Source organism: Cervus elaphus, chromosome 10 (assembly GCF_910594005.1).
Source record: "Cervus elaphus chromosome 10, mCerEla1.1, whole genome shotgun sequence".
Lineage (NCBI taxonomy): Eukaryota > Metazoa > Chordata > Mammalia > Artiodactyla > Cervidae > Cervus > Cervus elaphus.
The window spans coordinates 40,894,654-40,911,804 of NC_057824.1; the positions used below are offsets into that span (position 1 = coordinate 40,894,654).

General features: G+C 50.5%; 1 long non-coding RNA gene across 1 annotated transcript; it reads left to right on the forward strand.

Annotated features, from left to right (window-relative positions):
* Positions 1-8,021: 8,021 nt before the first annotated feature.
* Positions 8,022-16,741, forward strand: LOC122701637. The gene is made up of 6 exons (XR_006343101.1): positions 8,022-8,300; positions 8,942-10,491; positions 11,787-11,987; positions 12,694-14,794; positions 16,094-16,205; positions 16,287-16,741. It is a non-coding gene; the product is annotated as an uncharacterized LOC122701637 (long non-coding RNA).
* Positions 16,742-17,151: the final 410 nt, after the last annotated feature.

Sequence of the window (17,151 nt, forward strand, 5' to 3'; positions counted from 1 at the left end):
ACAAAAAAAAAAAAAAATTACCCCAACTTTGCATTATCCCCAGTGACCTCCTTGGGTAATTTGTGCTCATAGTCTCCCAACTTTAGGTCCTGTGAGTCTACAGAATCTAAAACGTAGACTGGGGAGGGACCTTTCCACCAGAGTACACAGTCAGAATCCCATTAAATTTAGAGGTACATCTGCCATCTGGTCACTTGGGTCTCCTCCTGCCAATAGACCAGCAGGCAACAAAAGGACATGCCATACTGTTGCAGGAAGGGGGACTCCTTCCAGGACCCAAGAGTGGGCTCTTGTCTAACATTCGTGAATGAGTTGTGTAAGGAGACGCACGAGCTGACAAAGCGACAAACTGTATTGGGAAGGGGCACCCAGACAGAGAGCAGAAGTTAAAGAGAACCCAGGAGAACGTATCTGCCACGTGGCTCCCAGTCTTGGGTTTTATGGTGATGGGATTAGTTGCCAGATTTTCTTTGGCCAATCATTCTGGTTCAGCATCCTTCCTGGTAGTGCAGGTATGGCTCAGCCAAGATGGAAGCTAGAAAGAAGGATTCTGGGAGGTGGTAGAATGCATGGCATCTCCTTCTGATCTTTCCTGAACTCTTCCGGCTGGTGGTGGCTTCTGAGTTCCATCTTCCTTTCTAGGACTTCCTATTGAAGAAGAACTCATGCAAATGGTTACTAAGGTGTCTGGCTAGGGTAGGCGATTTTGGTCAGTGTACTTCCCCTAACAACATGGATGGGCATAGGGTAAGAGACTATGGTCAGAACAGGAAGCAGGACCACCGCTATGTACTGGGGGACAGCAGGAATATGCTTAGCGTTCAGGTGATCCATTGGAATATCTCCAGCTACCCATGCTGATGTTTTTTTTTTTTTTAACAATTGTATTTATTTATTGTTATGTGTTATTTTTGGCTGTGCTAGGTCTTCATTGCTGTGTGGAGGCTTTTTCTAGTTTCAGAGAGCTGGGGCTATTTTCCTGTTGGGGTCTGTGGGCTTCTCATCGCGGGGGCTTCTCTTGTTGCAGAGCACAGGCTCTAGGTGTACAGGCTTCAGTGGTGGCTGCACATGGACTCACTAGTTGTGGCTCTCGGACTTAGGTGCTCCGAGGCATGTGGGATCTTCCCGGACCAGGGATCGAACTGGTCTCCCCTGCATTGCCAGGTAGATTCTTAACCACTAGACCACCAGGGAAGCCTCCATGCTAAGTTTTATTTGTAAGTGAGCAAGTACCACTGGCACGGGCTCGTCAAGCATGCTAACTAGGGACTCAGGCCCTTCAGGAGTGAGGGCCAGGCTCCATCCCCAGACAAAGTGTAGAGAGCAGCAGAAACACTAGCTGAAGCCAGGAGCAGAAGGGAAGGGGTGGGCTAGAATGAGTGGATGTAGGGGAAAGAGCTGAGAGATACCAGTTGTGTCTCTAGAACTAATCTTCCTTCCCTAAGTTTACCCAGAAATTGTGATCAAGCAGAATCCTGGGGAAGTTGTACTGGGATGAAGAGAACTTAACAGGAGAAGTAAGTAGATCTGAACTGTGCCTAAGGGGACTGCAGGACATTGTTGGTGCCCCACCCAGATTTTTGCCAACACTACACCCATCTCCCATGTCCCCCACCTCTGGAGAACGGCCCAGCACCTCTCCTGGAAGAATTTGGCCAGTGGTGAAATTAACTTGGTGATACAATTTTGGCTCCAGAACTTTCTCTAGATCAAATGTGGTCAGTTGAGACCACATTCTTGCTCAGCTTTCTATCACTGACGTACCATGATAACCCTATTCTCCTTCTGAGCACATTTCCCCAGTCACTTGATCCAGAATTTCCATCTTGGACTACATCAAACTCAAAATCTTCTGCATGGCAGAAGAAACAATTAAGAAAATGAAAAGACAGCCTATGGAAAGGAAGGAAAAAGTTTGAAAAGCAAATATCAACGGGGATTAATATCTTAAAATTAAAGAACTTAGTCAACCTAATAGCAACAGCAACAACAAAAAGACAAGAGAAAATAAAATGAAAAGGAGGGGACTTCCCTGGTGGTGCAGTGGATAAGAATCCGCCTGCCAGTGCAGAGGACTTGGGTTCAATCCCTAGTCCAGGAAGATTCCACATGCTGAGGACCAACTCTGCTCTCACAGCCATAAATAAACAAATATTCAGCATTTAAAAAATACAATAAGAATCATTCATACAGGTGAGAAAATTGAGTTTCTAAGAGGTGATGTTACAAAATGCCCCAAAGCTAGAGATGATGCCGAAAGCTCAGCATCTTTGTACATCAATGTAGAATAAAATCTCAGAGACAGAGTTTTGGGTAAAGTAGAAAAGGAGTGCTTTATTGCTTTGCCAGGCAAAGGGGGACACAGTGGGTTAATACCCTCCAAACCATCTGTTCCCCATTTCGGGAAGATAGTGAAGAGTTTTCTAGCAATTGTTCAGAGAGGGCATGATCAACTTAACATTCTTCTTCTCTTTTTCTTTCATTGCATTGTGATATTCTGTTAGCCATATACCAATAGCATGAGCATTCTTCTGATAGGTTGGTGGTGAGGTAAGTAGGGGTCCATGGTCTCAAACTTCAGGTCCAACTGTTCAGGTGTCTACATGCTTGTGGGCAGGATACCATTGTTAATCATCAAATTCTCCCACCTAGATATCTGCAAAATAACTCCAAGATATTGGGTTCATCCCTTGATGAGGCATCAGGCTCTTGCCCCAAGGCTACTCTTAATTTTCTTGGCTTCTCCCTGGTTTTGCATCCCTGCCCTGCTTTAATGAACAACTGCTTGAGTCTGCCCATTAGCACTCAGGGAAGGCCATGGAGCCTGAATGAAGGCTGTTTCCTATAATCAAAGAAATGGAGGAGGGGACTTCCCTCGTGGTCCAGTGTCTGGGACCCCATGGTCCCAGTACAGGGGCCCGGGTTTGATCCCTGGTCAGGGAGCTAGATTCCACATGCTTCAATCCAGTGCAGCCAAATAAATAAATATTAAGAAAATTTTAATGGGAGGACACAAAGTTCTTATGTGCAGGAGCCCCACAGGGCCCTGGACCGAGGGAAGGCCAGATCTCGACACTCTCATTCTAGATTTCAGTGGAAAAAAGAATCCCCTGGTTACTCTTACAAATGGAGATTCCTGATTCCCACTCAGACATTCCATAGGTCCTAAGGAGCCACTAGTGATAGTGAACCCCTCAGCCAATGCAGGAGACTTTGAGATGAGGATTTGATCCCTGGGTCGGGAAGATCCACTGGAGGAAGGCACAGCAACCCACTCCAGTATTCTCGCCTGGAGAATCCATGGACAGAAGAGTCCAGTGGGTTGCAGTCCGTAGGGTTGAAAAGAGTTGGACACAATTGAAGCGACTTAGCAAACATGTCCCAACCACTAATGCTGAAGAAACCGAAGTTGACTGTTCTATAAAAACCCACAAGATTTTCTAGGACTTACATAAAAAGAAAAAAAATAAAACCAACCAGATGTAAAGGTGCCCTTTACATCATTGTGAATTGGAATGCAAAATAAGAAGTGAAAAGATATCTGAAGTAACAGGAAGTTTGGTTTTGGAGTACAAAATGAAGCAGGGCAAAAGTAACAGAGTTTTGTCAAGAGAACACACTGGTCATAGCAAACACTCTCTTCCAACAACACAAGAGACAACTCTACACACGGACATCACCAGATGGTCAATACTGAAATCAGATCGATTTTCTTCTTCTCTGCCAAAAATGGAGAAGCTCTATACTGTCAGTAAAAACAAGTCCTGGAGCTGACTGTGGCTCAGATCATTGGCTCCTTATTGCAAAATTCAGGCTTAAATTAAAGAAAGTAGGGGAAACCACTAGGTCATTCAGGTGTGACCTAAATCAAATCCCTTATGATTATACAGTGAAAGTCAAAGTCGCTCAGTTGTGTTTGACTCTTTATGACCCCATAGATATACAGTCCATGGAATAATACTGGAATGGGTAGCCTTTCCCTTCTCCAGGGTATCTTCTCAACACAGGGAACGAATCCAGGTCTCCCGCAAGGCACATGGATTCTTTTCCAGCTGAGCTATACAGTGGAGGTGACAAATAGATTCAAGGAATTAGATCTGATAGACAGACTGCCTGAAGAACTATGGACAGAGGTTTCTAACATTGTACAAGGGGCAGTGACCAAAACCATCCCTAAAAAAGGAATGCAAGAAGGCAAAGTGGTTGCCTGAGGAAGCTTTACAATTAGCTGAGGAAAGAAAAGAGGTGAAAAGCAAGGGAGAAGAGAAGGAAAGATATACCCAACTGATTGCAGAGTTCCAGAGATCTGCAAGGAGAGATAAGAAGGCCTTCTCAAATGAACAATGTAGAGAAATCCGAAAACAATAGAATGGGAAAGACTATAGAGATCTCTTGAAGAAAACTGGAGAGATCAGGGGAACATTTCACGCAAAGATGGGCACGAACAAGGACAGAAAATGTAAGGACCTAAGAGAAGCAGAAAAGATTAAGAAGAGGTGGCAAGAATACACAGTCGAACTACAAAAAAGGTTTAATGACCCAGGTAACCACGAGGGTGTGGTCACAGCCAGAAATCCTGGAGCATGAAGTCAAGTGGGCCTTAGCAAGCATGCCTATGAACAAAGCTAGCAGAGGAGACAGAATTCTAGATGGAGCTACTGAAAATCCTAAAAGATGATGCTGTTAAAGTGCTGCACTCAATATGTCAGCAAATGTAGAAAATTCAGCAGTGGCCCCAGGACTGGAAAGGGTCAGTTTTCATTCCCATCCCAAAGAAGGGCAGTGCCAAAGAATTTTCAGATTACAGCACAACTGCACTCATTTCATATGCTAGCAAAGTTATGCTCAAAATCCTTCAAGCTAGGCTTCAGCAGTCTATGAACTGAGAACTTCCAGATGTATAAGCTGGATTTAGAAAAGGCAGAGGAACCAGAGGTCAAATTGCCAACATTAGCTGGATCATAGAGAAAGCAAGGGAATTCCAGAAAAAAAAACTCTTTCGGCTTCATTGATTACTGGAAAGCCTCTGACTGTGTGGATCACAGCAAACCATGGAAAATTCTTAGAGATGGGAATACCACACCAACTTACCCGTTTCCTGAGAATCCTGTATGAGGCTCAATAACGAACAACCCGCTGGTTCAAAATTGGGAAAGGAGCACAACAAGGCTATATACTGTTCCTCTGTTTATTTCAGTTTATGCAGAGTACATCATGCAAAATGCAGGCTGCAGGACTCACAAGCTAGAATCAATTTTGCCAGGAGAAATATCACAAACCTCAGATAAGCAGATAATACCACCGTACTGGCAGAAAATGAAGAGGAACTAAAGAGCCTCTTGATGAGGGTGAAAGAGGAGACAGAAAAAGCTGGCTTATAACTCAACATTCAAAACACTAAGATCACGGCATGTGTTCCCATCATTCCATGGCACGTAGAAAGGGAAAAAGTGGGAGCAGTGACAGATTTTATCTCCTTGGGCTCCAAAATCACTGCGGATGGTGACTGCAGCCATGATGTTAAAAGATGCTTCTTCCTTGGAAGGAAAACTATGACAAACTGAGACAGCATATTAAAAAGCAAAGACATCACTTTGCTGACTAAAGTCCATACAGTCAAAGCTATGGTTTTTCCAGTAGTCATGTATAGATGTAAGAGTTGGACTGACCCTTGCTTAACCAAATCAAGTGGAATTCTGATCATTCTAATGGAAGAGAGAGCTTTAGGCAGCTGAGATCTAAGCCCTCAGGGCTTCCTAATATCTGTGTATGACCAGTTAAGAGTTTAGGGGGCTGCCCTGGCTTCCCAGATGGCGCTAGTGCTAAAGAACCCGGCTGCCAATGCAGGAGACATAAGAGATGTGGATTCCATCCTTGGGTGGGGAAGATCCGCTGGAGGAGGGCATGGCAACCCACTCCAGTATTCCTGCCTGGAGAATCCTATAGACAGCGGAGCCTGGTGAGCTGTATTCCATAGGGTCGCACAGGGTCTGGCATGACTGAAGTGACTTAGCACCCATGCACTCTGGGCCTGGGGTGGGGTGAAGCTAAGCACATTCCAGGAAGGGCATGAAGGCAGGAGGCCTAGTAGCAGCTGCTGGAAGAATTACATGAGGATTCAGAGTTTTCCATGGAGCTCTGGAAGAAGAATATTTGGAAGAATTTGGAAGAATACGGGTAATTGGAAGAATACAGTATTGTGCAGGAGGCCACGGTCTCAGAGATCCTAGATTTTTGGAAGTCTAAATCTCAAATGCTCATCTCTAAATGGACAAAGGCCTGAGGCTCCCAGCTCACTGTGGATTAGGTCAGGAAGTTTGCATCATAGCTGCCTAGCATGGGGCTTCCCTGGTGGCTCAGACAGTCAAGGTTGAACCTGTGTGTCCTGCATGACAGGCAGATTGTTTATCACTGAGCTACTGGGGAATCCTGTTTTAAGTATAAATGTTCAAGGTAAAAATGTCAAAGTGCAGAGTAGGTTATAGTGAAAAGCAAAAGTTGTCCTCTATCTCTGTATGCAGTCACACTCAGCCATCTCTCTATCCAGCCAGCTAGGGGTGCAGGCACACCGTCTGGCCCTGAGGTGCTCTATAGAGTGTGAGAAATGGCCTTGACCTTCAGTAGGCTTATGTTCAGTTCCCAGTTAATGAAGTGGGGCAGTAGTGCTTCTGCTGGGACTGGAGCAAGCTGGATGGCGACTTTGTGGATCTAGCAAGCACTTCTCTCATCCCAAAGGGGGCAGCCACAGTTCTGCACCAGCTGTTTCTTGTTGAAGGAAACAAAGAATGCAGACTCTGTTGCTGGATTGCAAGTGAAAGAAATGTGTGGTTCCTCTGCCAAACTTCACACACAGAGGCTGGACATGGTCAACTGGCAGATGCTATAGTTCTGAAGATGGCTCTGAGGCCTTCGAAAACTAGCTTTCTTAGAAAAATTATTTTATGATACTAATTATTTTTCTTTATACTTTTATATGCCTTTCTAATCTTTATTCATTTATTTATGTATTTTTTATTTTGGGCTCTGCTGGGTCTTTATTGGTGCATGCAGGCTTTCTCCAGTGGCTCGGGCCACTCTTTGTCGGGATGTGCAGGCTTCTCCTTGGGGTAGCTTCTTTTGGCCTGGGGCACAGGCTCTAGGTGCCTGGGCTCGGTAGTTGTGGCGCGCGGGCTTTCCTCCTCTGCATTATGGGGGATCTTCCCAGACCAGGGTTCAAACCCGTGTCTCTCACATTAGCTGGCGAATTCTTTACCACTAGACACACACCCAGAGAAGCTCTGAATCCTAGCTTTATCAGTCAGTCATTCCCAGTTTCCTTATCTATAAAATGAGATCCTCAACAGGATTCTTATGAGGATCAAAGGAGATGGTGAAAGCACGTAAGAGACGGACTCTTCATACAGCTTATATCCAGGGGAAGAGTCAGCTGAATCTCATCTGGGAGTTACACACATGAAGGCTTCTTTGGGACACAAACCTGAAAGATGAACTGTTAACTGGGTGCAGCGGTGAGAAGGGTGGAAGGGAAGAAGCTAATCGGTAGATGGACTGGCTCCAGAAAAATCCCTGGGCAATCATGCAAGCCCAAACTAAAGCAGTGAGGCCAAAGAGCAAACAATCTTCCGGGAGGCAAGGATTTCCTAAATACACTGTGAGCTAGAAGGAGCCTCTCAGTTCCGCCTGAGGCCAGTCCCTGCAAATTTAGGACTTCCCATCACACCAGCCAGCTTGCGTTCAATTCTCTGCCAGAAAAAACCACACTCACCAAATCTTCCGCAGGGCCCTCGAAACACAGGGCTCAAAAGTGAATCGTTTTGCAGGCAGAGGAGGAAGACTAAGAAGGCAGGTCAGAAGGTGCAGTGGGAGGAAGCAGTCCGGTTTGCCTGGCAGCTGAGGTGTCTAGCGGGGAACGGGAGGGGGGCGAAGCGAGGGGGCGGGGGTGCCTCCAAGACTGGTTGGGCAATTTGCAGCGCCCACAACTTCAGGTTGAGGAATCTGATCAGGTCGTCAGACCTCAGTCAAACGGAGAATGGGCGCCCCCTAGGAGCAGTAATCGGTAGTGGACACCGAAGGACCCAGATGAGGGGCGGGGGAGGAGGGAGTGCGGCTCAAGATGAGGTAGACTGCTTGGCACAGTTTTCTTCTCCCAGGAGCTTACTCCTTCTGGCACGACGGACACCTGGGATCCCAAAACAGCTGGGCTGAAAGAGCCCTTGAGAAAAGAACTACCAACACGTGCCCTGTGTCAGCCCCTGAAGGTGGGCATTTTCGTGAACATTGTCACAACACTCTGCTTCGAGGTAGGTATCATTATCCCCATTTTTCAGATGAGAAAAATCGAGTTTTGGTGACTTCCCAAGGAGGGGTGGGGATTTTGCATGACTCCAGAGCCTTATCCCTGGAGCTCTCCCAACTTGGAAGCTACAGATTCTCTGAGGTTTGGGGGAACAAGCATCAGGTGTGAGGAGCCGAAGCTTTCCAAGAAGCAACAGCGTGACAGCACTGTCGGCAAGAACCACGCCTCCCCTGTCGCTACAATACTGATTACTGTTGCTTTCCTTTAAGAGCCTTCCCCTGAACCATGAAGTCCTCGCCACACGGGGAGACGGATATTATACATTCCTGGATCTCTCCGACGTCTCTTCTCCCCCACCCGCATTGATCCCCACTGGCGACAGAAATTCTTCCCCTCCACTAGCGAGTGAAGCCTTGAGACTACATGTCCCGGCAGGTCGTCAGAAGCGGGTGGCGAGGAGAGAAGGAAAGAGGCTCTCCGTTTCCGTGAGCTCTCAGTTTGGACTGTCGGCGGTGATGCACATTTCACCAGCCTGCGTCCTTTCTCTGTTCAGCTAAGGAAGGGACTACGTCCTCCAGCAGGCACTGGCTCAGAGGATGTGCTAGGCCGCCATCTTTATTGTAGTCCTTTCTCCTTTTTCCACAGGGAGTATCCTTAGCGATTGAACACCAAGTCCCAGGTCACCGTCTCCACATTCCTCCAGCGGCCATCTTTGCGGTTATACCCCGCCCCTTTCCCTTCCATTGTCTGGTCGAAGATAATAGAAGGGAGCCTGGAAGACTGCAACTCCCGTCAAGCTTTGCGCCAACTGAAGGGGAATTTCGATATAACAGCCGGGCGAGGCCACCGTGAGAAGCTAGGTTACCTGCCATTTTTATGGTAGTCTCGTTATCCTCTTGGCCCTGTCATGCTTAAGGAACTGTAGAAGACTAGGAAACTACTATTCCCATCGCACCTCGTAAGATGGACTTCTAGTCAGGTGTCGCCCCTCTTCCGCCATCTTGTTTGTAGTCATCGTTCGCACGCGTCTACCCTCTGCAACCCGGAGCCTTGGGGCAACCGGACTGTAACTCCCGGCATCCACCACTCCCCGTTTGGCACGTCCTACGCCATCTAGTTTGTAGTTCCCATTGACCCCCAGCATCCCTTTAATCCTATGGTAGCACCGTCGCCCGCAGGACTACTACTTCCGTCGTGCCCTGCGCATTTTATTCCTGAAAAGTGGAGGTGGAGGGGTAAGGAGGGGGCAGGAGTCGGGTTTCCTCTGCGAGGAGGAGGGAGTAAAGAGGAGGAGGAGGAAGGAAGGAGGAGGGAGGGGATCGGAGCGGGGGGGAGGGGAGGGAAAGGGAACAGAGGAGAAAGGAGGATGCAGCTCTTGAGGGAAGAGCGAGGTGGCCGGGGCCCCGAGCGGAAGCAGGGCTGAGCCGGCGAACCAGGGGGGCTGAGGCACGCCGATTGCCCCTTCACCGCTTTCATATCCCCTTCCATCATTTCTTTCCACCATCCGGCTTGAGGAAGGGGATTTATTCAGGTTTTATTTAACTCTATCTCCCGAGGGTCCCGCGCTGGGGGAAGGGAGAGGGCCGGGGCGCGCGCAGGCTGCGGGGGGTGGGGGGGCGGGCGGGGCCCAGCAGCTTCCTTCACTCTCCTCTGCTCACCCCTTAGCAGTAGCGCGGGGGGCCGCAGTCCAGGGGCGGGCCCAGGGGAGGGGGCCAAGCTGCAGGAACCCCCCCTCCCCGGGAACCGGCGGTGAGCGAGGCTTGAACCCCGGAAACGGTAGGGGTCCCAGGCCTGGCCCTGGATCCCTGGGTTGTGGAAATCGGGAAGGGGCCAGTTAAAGGGCCGGGGGCGCTGGGGAGAGGCGGGGCGGGATGGGAGGAGGGGAGCTGGGACTCGGACCCCCTGACTGAATGGGACCCGGGCAGAAGCTGTGCACCCTGCGCCCCAAGAGCCCTTGTTGGCCTGGGGGGACTGAGGGACTGAGGCCCCCAGAGCTGGACCTTCCCCTGGAAGGGCCTCGCCCCCGGCGCCCCCTGTCTGCACTCGCCGCCGTCCAGGCCTCCGCCCTCAGGGGGCCGTGGACCCCGGCGTTCTGAGCGTTCCGCGACCCGCGCTGCCGGCCCCCCCGCCGCCGATGGCAGCCGACCCGCCGGGAACTGCCGAGAGGGAGAGATGGCTCCTGGGACACGTGTGAGGTGGGTTCATGCGGCTCCTCCTCACCCCCAGACCTGGGCAGCTCCCAGTCCATTCATCCTCAGCCCAGCCTCTCTCTACCTTGCCCGCCCCCAGCCTCACCCTCTCTTTGCGCCGAGCTCCTCATCTCCAGCCCTCTTTCCTGTTACCTCTCAACCCTGGGGAACTGGCCTTCCTTCCTCCACCCTGCTTCGCCTTGCAGACCCCCATCCCCGCCTGCGGTTGCAGCCCTCCAAGGCCCCTCCCCTGGAGCGCTGGAGGGCTCCTCTCCCCCCATGGATGGGTCTGAAAAGGGGGAAGCTGGGGTAAGACTCTGGATATGAAGAGACCCTCCAGGCCTGCTGAATCTGTGTGGGATCTTGGAGGATCTGGTTTCCCTGGGAAGAGGAGCCCAAGGGATTCCAGACAATTAGGGATGGAAAGCAGCTTGGGAAGCTGGGAGGCAGGGGGCGGTGCACATGAGCCCATCTTGAGTTCTATGGAGATGTCAGGCTGGATTCTAGAATCCCAGGGAATCTGGGAGATCGCCCAGGTTGACCTGAGAGACCCATAAGAAGTCTGTGTTGGAGCAGAGGGAGCTCTGTGGGAACAGAGTTGACATTTGGGGCCACGGAGGCGTTCTGAAGCAGCGTCTCAAAGAAGGTCTGTGAGCGCTGGGAAGTTGGGCAGCCTGGTGGATCTTTAGGGGTTAGATTGTGTGAGCAGGTTCCCATTGAATCTGAGGAGGAAATCTAGGCTTTAGGGGAAGAGGAGTTGGGGGTTAGTTGTTTCTGATGGAAATGAGAGGTCTGGATTTGGTGATCAGGAATCTGTGGGGATCTAGGAGGTAAATTTGGGGTGTTTCAGCTTGGAGAGAGCCTGGGATGGAGCACATTTGGAGAACAGGGGAAGAGTTAGGACCTGTCTCAGGTGACTCCACAAACAAGGAGCCCCTGGTTTTTCCAGGAGCTTCGCTGTGAGGATGTCCGTGGAAAGGCCCTTGTCCCTCTTGGTGTCCCTTCGTCCTCCCTGGGTCAGGCGCGGGAGTATGGAAGAAGTGTTAGAGTAGGAGTGAGGTCAGGAAGCTAGTTCTCAGGGCTCCCGGAGGAGCCAAGTGAGCTGCTTCAGGAAGAGGGTGGCCTTGCCTAGAGGGAGGGGGGTTCCTCTGACCTTCCGCAGGAGGGGCACCTCCTTGTTCCTTGTCTCCCTGGGTAGGAAGCCAAGCTCTGGCTGCCTAGGAGTGGGGGCAAAGCTGCCAGGAGTCTTGCCGGCCAGGGTCCCTGTGGGCCCCCCTGACCTTGCCACCCTCCACACACAGCCCTCGGCGTTGCTGACGCCCCCAATGTCGTCGAGCAGCCGGGGGCCGGGGGCCGGAGCGCGCCGACGCCGAACCCGCTGCCGCCGCTGCCAGGCCTCTGTGCGAACTGAGTGCGGGGACTGCCACTTCTGCCGAGACATGAAGAAGTTCGGGGGGCCCGGGCGCATGAAGCAGTCGTGCCTGCTGCGGCAGTGCACCGCCGTGAGTGCTGCCCCCACTGCAGGGGGGCACCCTTCCCCAGCTGACCTAGCACCTATCTGGGGGGCTGGGGGTGACTCTGTCAAGGGTCATGGAAAGTTGCCATGGGTTCTCTCATTCATTCACTAGCTGGTTCACATATCCGCCAGACCCATTTCTGTCCTCAGCTTCAAGCTGGGGCCAATGTTAGGGTCCACTGAAGAATCCCTCCCACTTCCTACCTTCAGGCTTTTCCCAACTTTAAGAGGCAGAGACCCACAGAAAGCTCGGGCCCCCTTGGACCCCCTCCCCAGAGCCAGGAATGGGTCTTTGCCTTCTTTGGCCTCTGTTTCACCTGTGAGGGTGGTCTCGGATTTGAAGCTAGTCTTACCCACTGTGTGACCTTGGGCAAATCACTGTGACCCTCAAGGTACCTCCTCCGTGAAATGTTTCCATTGCTGAGTTGTAAAGGTCAGACAGCATGGATAAGAATGTACCTGCTAAAAAAAAAAAAAAAAAGAATGTACCTACTGCCAGGAGCAGCCCACAGTAGGTATCCAAGAACCATGAGGTTGTGCCCACGTTCCTCAACCGTAGCACTCCACAGGGCTCCCGAGAGTGGTCCTTTCCCAGGAGACATAGGACCAGCTGCATCCTGTGCTCCCCATGTGACCCCACCTCTCTTTTTCCCTGCCGTCACCCTTTCCTGGTTGGTCTCTTTGCCCCACAGCCCCTCCTGTGCTGGTGCGCCGCCTCCAGTCCTTCCTGAACCCGTGTGCGCTGCAGCGCTTGGAGGACGCGGCGGGCCAGGTCCCGGCTCTGGGCGCCACGTTAGAGGCCACGCTGGCCACACTGGGGGGCAAGAGCCGCTAGCCCCGTCCCAAACCCGCGGCCGCCGCCGTCACTGCCACCACTGCCTCCGCGGGCGTTTTCCTGGCCAAGGTGCTGGGGTTCCCTGTGTGGGGCCTCTACCTCGAGCTGCATGAGGCCGACCTGGGCCAACTGGCGTCTGGGGGCCCAGCCTGAGCGCCAGGCACGCGGCCCAGCTCGCAGTCCCCTCCCTGGCCGTCTCCATCTCCCCATCTCTGTCAGCGTCTCTGTGTCCTCCAGCTGTGTCCATCTCTCTGTTTTCTTTGTACGCTTCTCCATCTTTTTCTCTCTGGGTCCTTCTTGTCTCCCTCTACGACTTCCCGTATCTGTCATGTCTTTGCTTCCCCATCGCTCCAGTCTGCCTCTCTGAGCGTCTCTTTGTCTTCCGGTCTCTTGTTTCCTCTGGGCCCCCTGGGAGCCTGTGTATATGTCCTCCTCATCTCAAGGAAGGGACCCCTGTCACTCTGTTTGCCTCTGTCCTTCTCTCTGTCGTTTCCTGGCCAGGAACATGCCTGCTGGCCCTATGGTGGAAGGGCTCCTCCTGACACATTTCAGCCCCCTTCCCGCAGGGTCACTCCACCTGCTGCTCTCCCTGTCCCCATCCCAGCCCTTGTGGCCCTCCACCCTCTCCCTTTGATGCCCTCCACCCCTTCCCCTCCCTCTGCCCTAATCCTACACCTTCCCTTCTCCTCAAATCAGGTTTTTGGAGACAAAAGAAAAGAAAAATCTCACCCCTTTGAAGAGTTTTATTTACGAGAATAAATTAATTTTTTGTAAATAAAATGTTTAAAAAGAACCTAGAATTTACCAGTATATATAGTCGTTGAAAATGGGGAGACAATTTAAGGAGAATAAGATCCTTGGGGTATGACCTGGTCCCCCCAGCCATCCGCAAAAGCCACACTATAAAGAGGAGGTTCAGGAGAGCCCCAGTCCACGGATGCCATCTGTCATCCCGAAGTGGATGTCTCCTGAGCAAGAAACAGATCTGACTTAGCTTTTCAAGAGTCAGACATCCATTGACTAGGAAGTGAAGCACCTGAAGATGGGAACTTGGAGCAGTGGCCACAGTCAGAGAGGTAGTTTCGAGGAGTAAATGAACTCCAGGGAAAAGGGAGGCCTCGTTGCTCAGAAACTCCATATTTTCATACAGGAAATAAGGTAGATAGAGACAAGAAGGCAGTCCCTGGACCTCCCCTAAATGACAGGAAGGGGACCAACTGTACTCCCCCCTGTAGAGTGGGAAGTGAAAGTCAAAAGTGTTAGTCACTCAGTCACGTCCGACTCTTTGTGACCCCATGGACTATAACTGAAGCGTCTTCAAAGAGGTATTTCTTTCCACCCAGGAAGTGAGCAACCAGTACCACAGGAAGGGGAAATCATGACATGCTGTCCATGGAGTCCCACCCAGATCTGAAGGGTTGGGCAGGACGACCCAGGCATAGGACTAGAGGCCTGGTCCCCAGGAAATGTTCCCAAATATGTTGTACACAAGGCCTGTCTGCTAGACAGCATGTGTCTCCTTTCTAGCCAAGAGCAAGGCAGAAAAGAATCCCTTGTGAGAAAAAAAAAAAAAAAAGGAAGAATCCACTGAAGGGGAAAGGGTTGCAGCCTCTAACAGGAAGTCCCACCTCCTCTATTCAGAGTATTTGGCCTTGAGCTCACCCAAGAAAGTCACAGCTCGGTCTGTCCAAAAGCTGTAGTCCCGGATTATTACATACCCTTGACACTTCCTCTCAAAGACCGAGTCCCCTAAGGGGATACTACTGAGGTGGCTGTTTGCTGGGGGGGTGGGCACTCCCAGGGCAGTCATGATGCCAGCCAAGTTGCCTGCTAGGCCTTTGGCCTTGAGTCTTGCTTCCCAGAGCTGATCCACCACGATGGAATTGTTAGGGCTCATGTCATCCTGGTCACGTGCTGCAAGCCGAAGGTGCTGACTGAAGGACCAGAAGGCCTGCTGGGTGAGGCTCAGACGTTCTCCATCTTCCAGGCCATGCCAGTTCTCGAAGGGCATGTCGGTTGAAGGCAGGGTTCTGAGTGAGAGTCCGGGGATTGAGAAGCCGGGACCACTAAACGGACGGCCTTGGTGCTCGAGCTGCACGAGAGACAGAGGCAGATGAGAGTGAGGGGACCCAAACGCTGCCCTAGGGTGCCCCTGAATTCACATCTGCCTTCCATGAGACTGGCCTCCTCCTAGGGGAGTCAGCATTCCCTGCCTCTCAGGGAGTTGATGAAATGTCAGAGCCCCAGTTCTGTTAGGCTTCAACTTAGCCTCCTCCACATACAAGTTGTGCAACCTTGAATCACAGCTTCAGTAATTCCCACATGGCACTGTAATGGGGAAGATGATAAGATGTAATAAACATAAAGCACTTAGCACTTGGCTTATGATTAGGGTGTTAATATCATTCACTAATGACATTTATATTAATATCATGAACACTATGATTATGTTACTTATTGCAGTATTTGCAAGCTAAATATATTAGTGACAATGTGGTTAAAGCCGTATTTCCTTTTTACTCACATTCTTCAGTAGTTAATATTTGTTCAGTTTTAAATAATCATTAATATGCAATTATTAATATTGAATTATATTATTTAGTGAATGCTTTCTCCATTAAATTTCTCACCTCCACAAACCTAGACCCACAGGATTTTAGTCCACACTGATCAATTCTGTAATTGATAGATCACCTAGTCCTACATCCCCATTTTACAAATGAGGAAACTCAGGATCCTCAAAGTTACCCAGAGGATGGTGGCAGATATGAGACTAGAAATTAGAGGAAGGGACCTCCTTGGTGGTTCAGTGGTTAAGAATCTGCCTGCCAAAGCAGGGGATATGGGTTCGATCCCTGCTCCAGAATGATCCCACATGCCGTGGGGCAACTAAGCCTAGGGACCACAACTCCTCAGCCCTCAGCCCTAGAGCCCAGGCTTTGTGACAAGAGAAGCCACCGCAATAAGCCCAAGCGCAGCACAGAAGAGGAGCCGCCGCTCGCTACAATTACAGAAAGCCTGAGCACAGTGACAGGGACCCAGCACAGCCCACAAGAGAGAAACTCGACTTTAAAAAAGAAAAATGAAACTAGGTTAGGTAACTTCACATGGACCTAGAATATAGTTCAGTGGAAGAGTCACAAATTCCAGGGCCTCCAGGGGCCAGTAGATCACATCACCTGGAGAAGAAGCAGATGGGGTGGGGATGGGCCACAGTGACTGGAGGCTAACAGCACCCCTGTGCCTGTTTCTGACAGGTTTTCATGTGCAAAATTTGAACAAGCATCCATGGCCTAAACAAAGCATCTGTGGGTCAGACCCAGCCAGCAGGCTGCTGCTTTGAACTTCCAGACAGTTTTGTGACCTCAGGTAAATTATTGCCCCTCTAAAGCTCAGTTTCCTGGCCTTTCCCTCATGGTCCAGTGGTTAAGACTCTGCCCTCCATTGCAGGGGGTGTGGGTTCAATCCCTGGTTGAAGAGCTAAGATCTCACATGCCTCGCAGCCAAGAAACCCAACAGATAAAACAGAAGCTATATTGTGACAAAGTCAATAAGGACGTTTAAACATGGTCCACATCAGAAAATCAAAAAGAGGGCTTCCCTGATGGCTCGGTGGGTAAGAATCCTCCTGCCAATGCAGGAGACACGGGTTCCTGATCCAGGAAGATCCCACGTTCTAGATCAGCTAAGCCCGTGGGCCATAACCTCTGAGCCTGTGCTCTAGAGCCAGAGAGTTGCAACTACTGAGCCCATGCGCACCAACTCCTGAAGCCTTGCGAGCCCTAGAGCCTGTGCTGAGCAACGAGGGAAGCCGCCGCAGTGAGGAGCCTGCACACGGCAACTCGAGAGTAGCCGCCACTCGCCACAACCAGAGAGGCGCTCAGTGCTCAGTCACCAGTCGTGTCTGACTCTCTGTGACCCCATAGACCATGGCCCGCCAGGCTCCTCTGTCCATGGGATTCTCCAGGCAAGAATACTGCAGTGGGTTGCTGTTTCCTTCTCCAGTGATAGAGTGTGAAGTGAGTGAAGTGAAGTTGCTCAGTCCTGTCCGACTCTTTGCCACCCCATGGTCTATAGCATAATTGCTCCTCCGTCCATGTGATTTTCCAGGCAAGAGTATTGGAAAAAGTTGCCATTTCCTTCTCCAAAACTAGAGAAGAACCCAAACTAAATTACAAAGATCCAGCACAGCCAAAAATAAATAAAATTATAAAAATTAAAAAGAATTTAATTTTTAAATTAAAAATTTTAAATTAAATTTAAAAAAAAGCCCCCTCAGTTCTCTTATCTGTAAAACAGGTCATAATTCTACCTC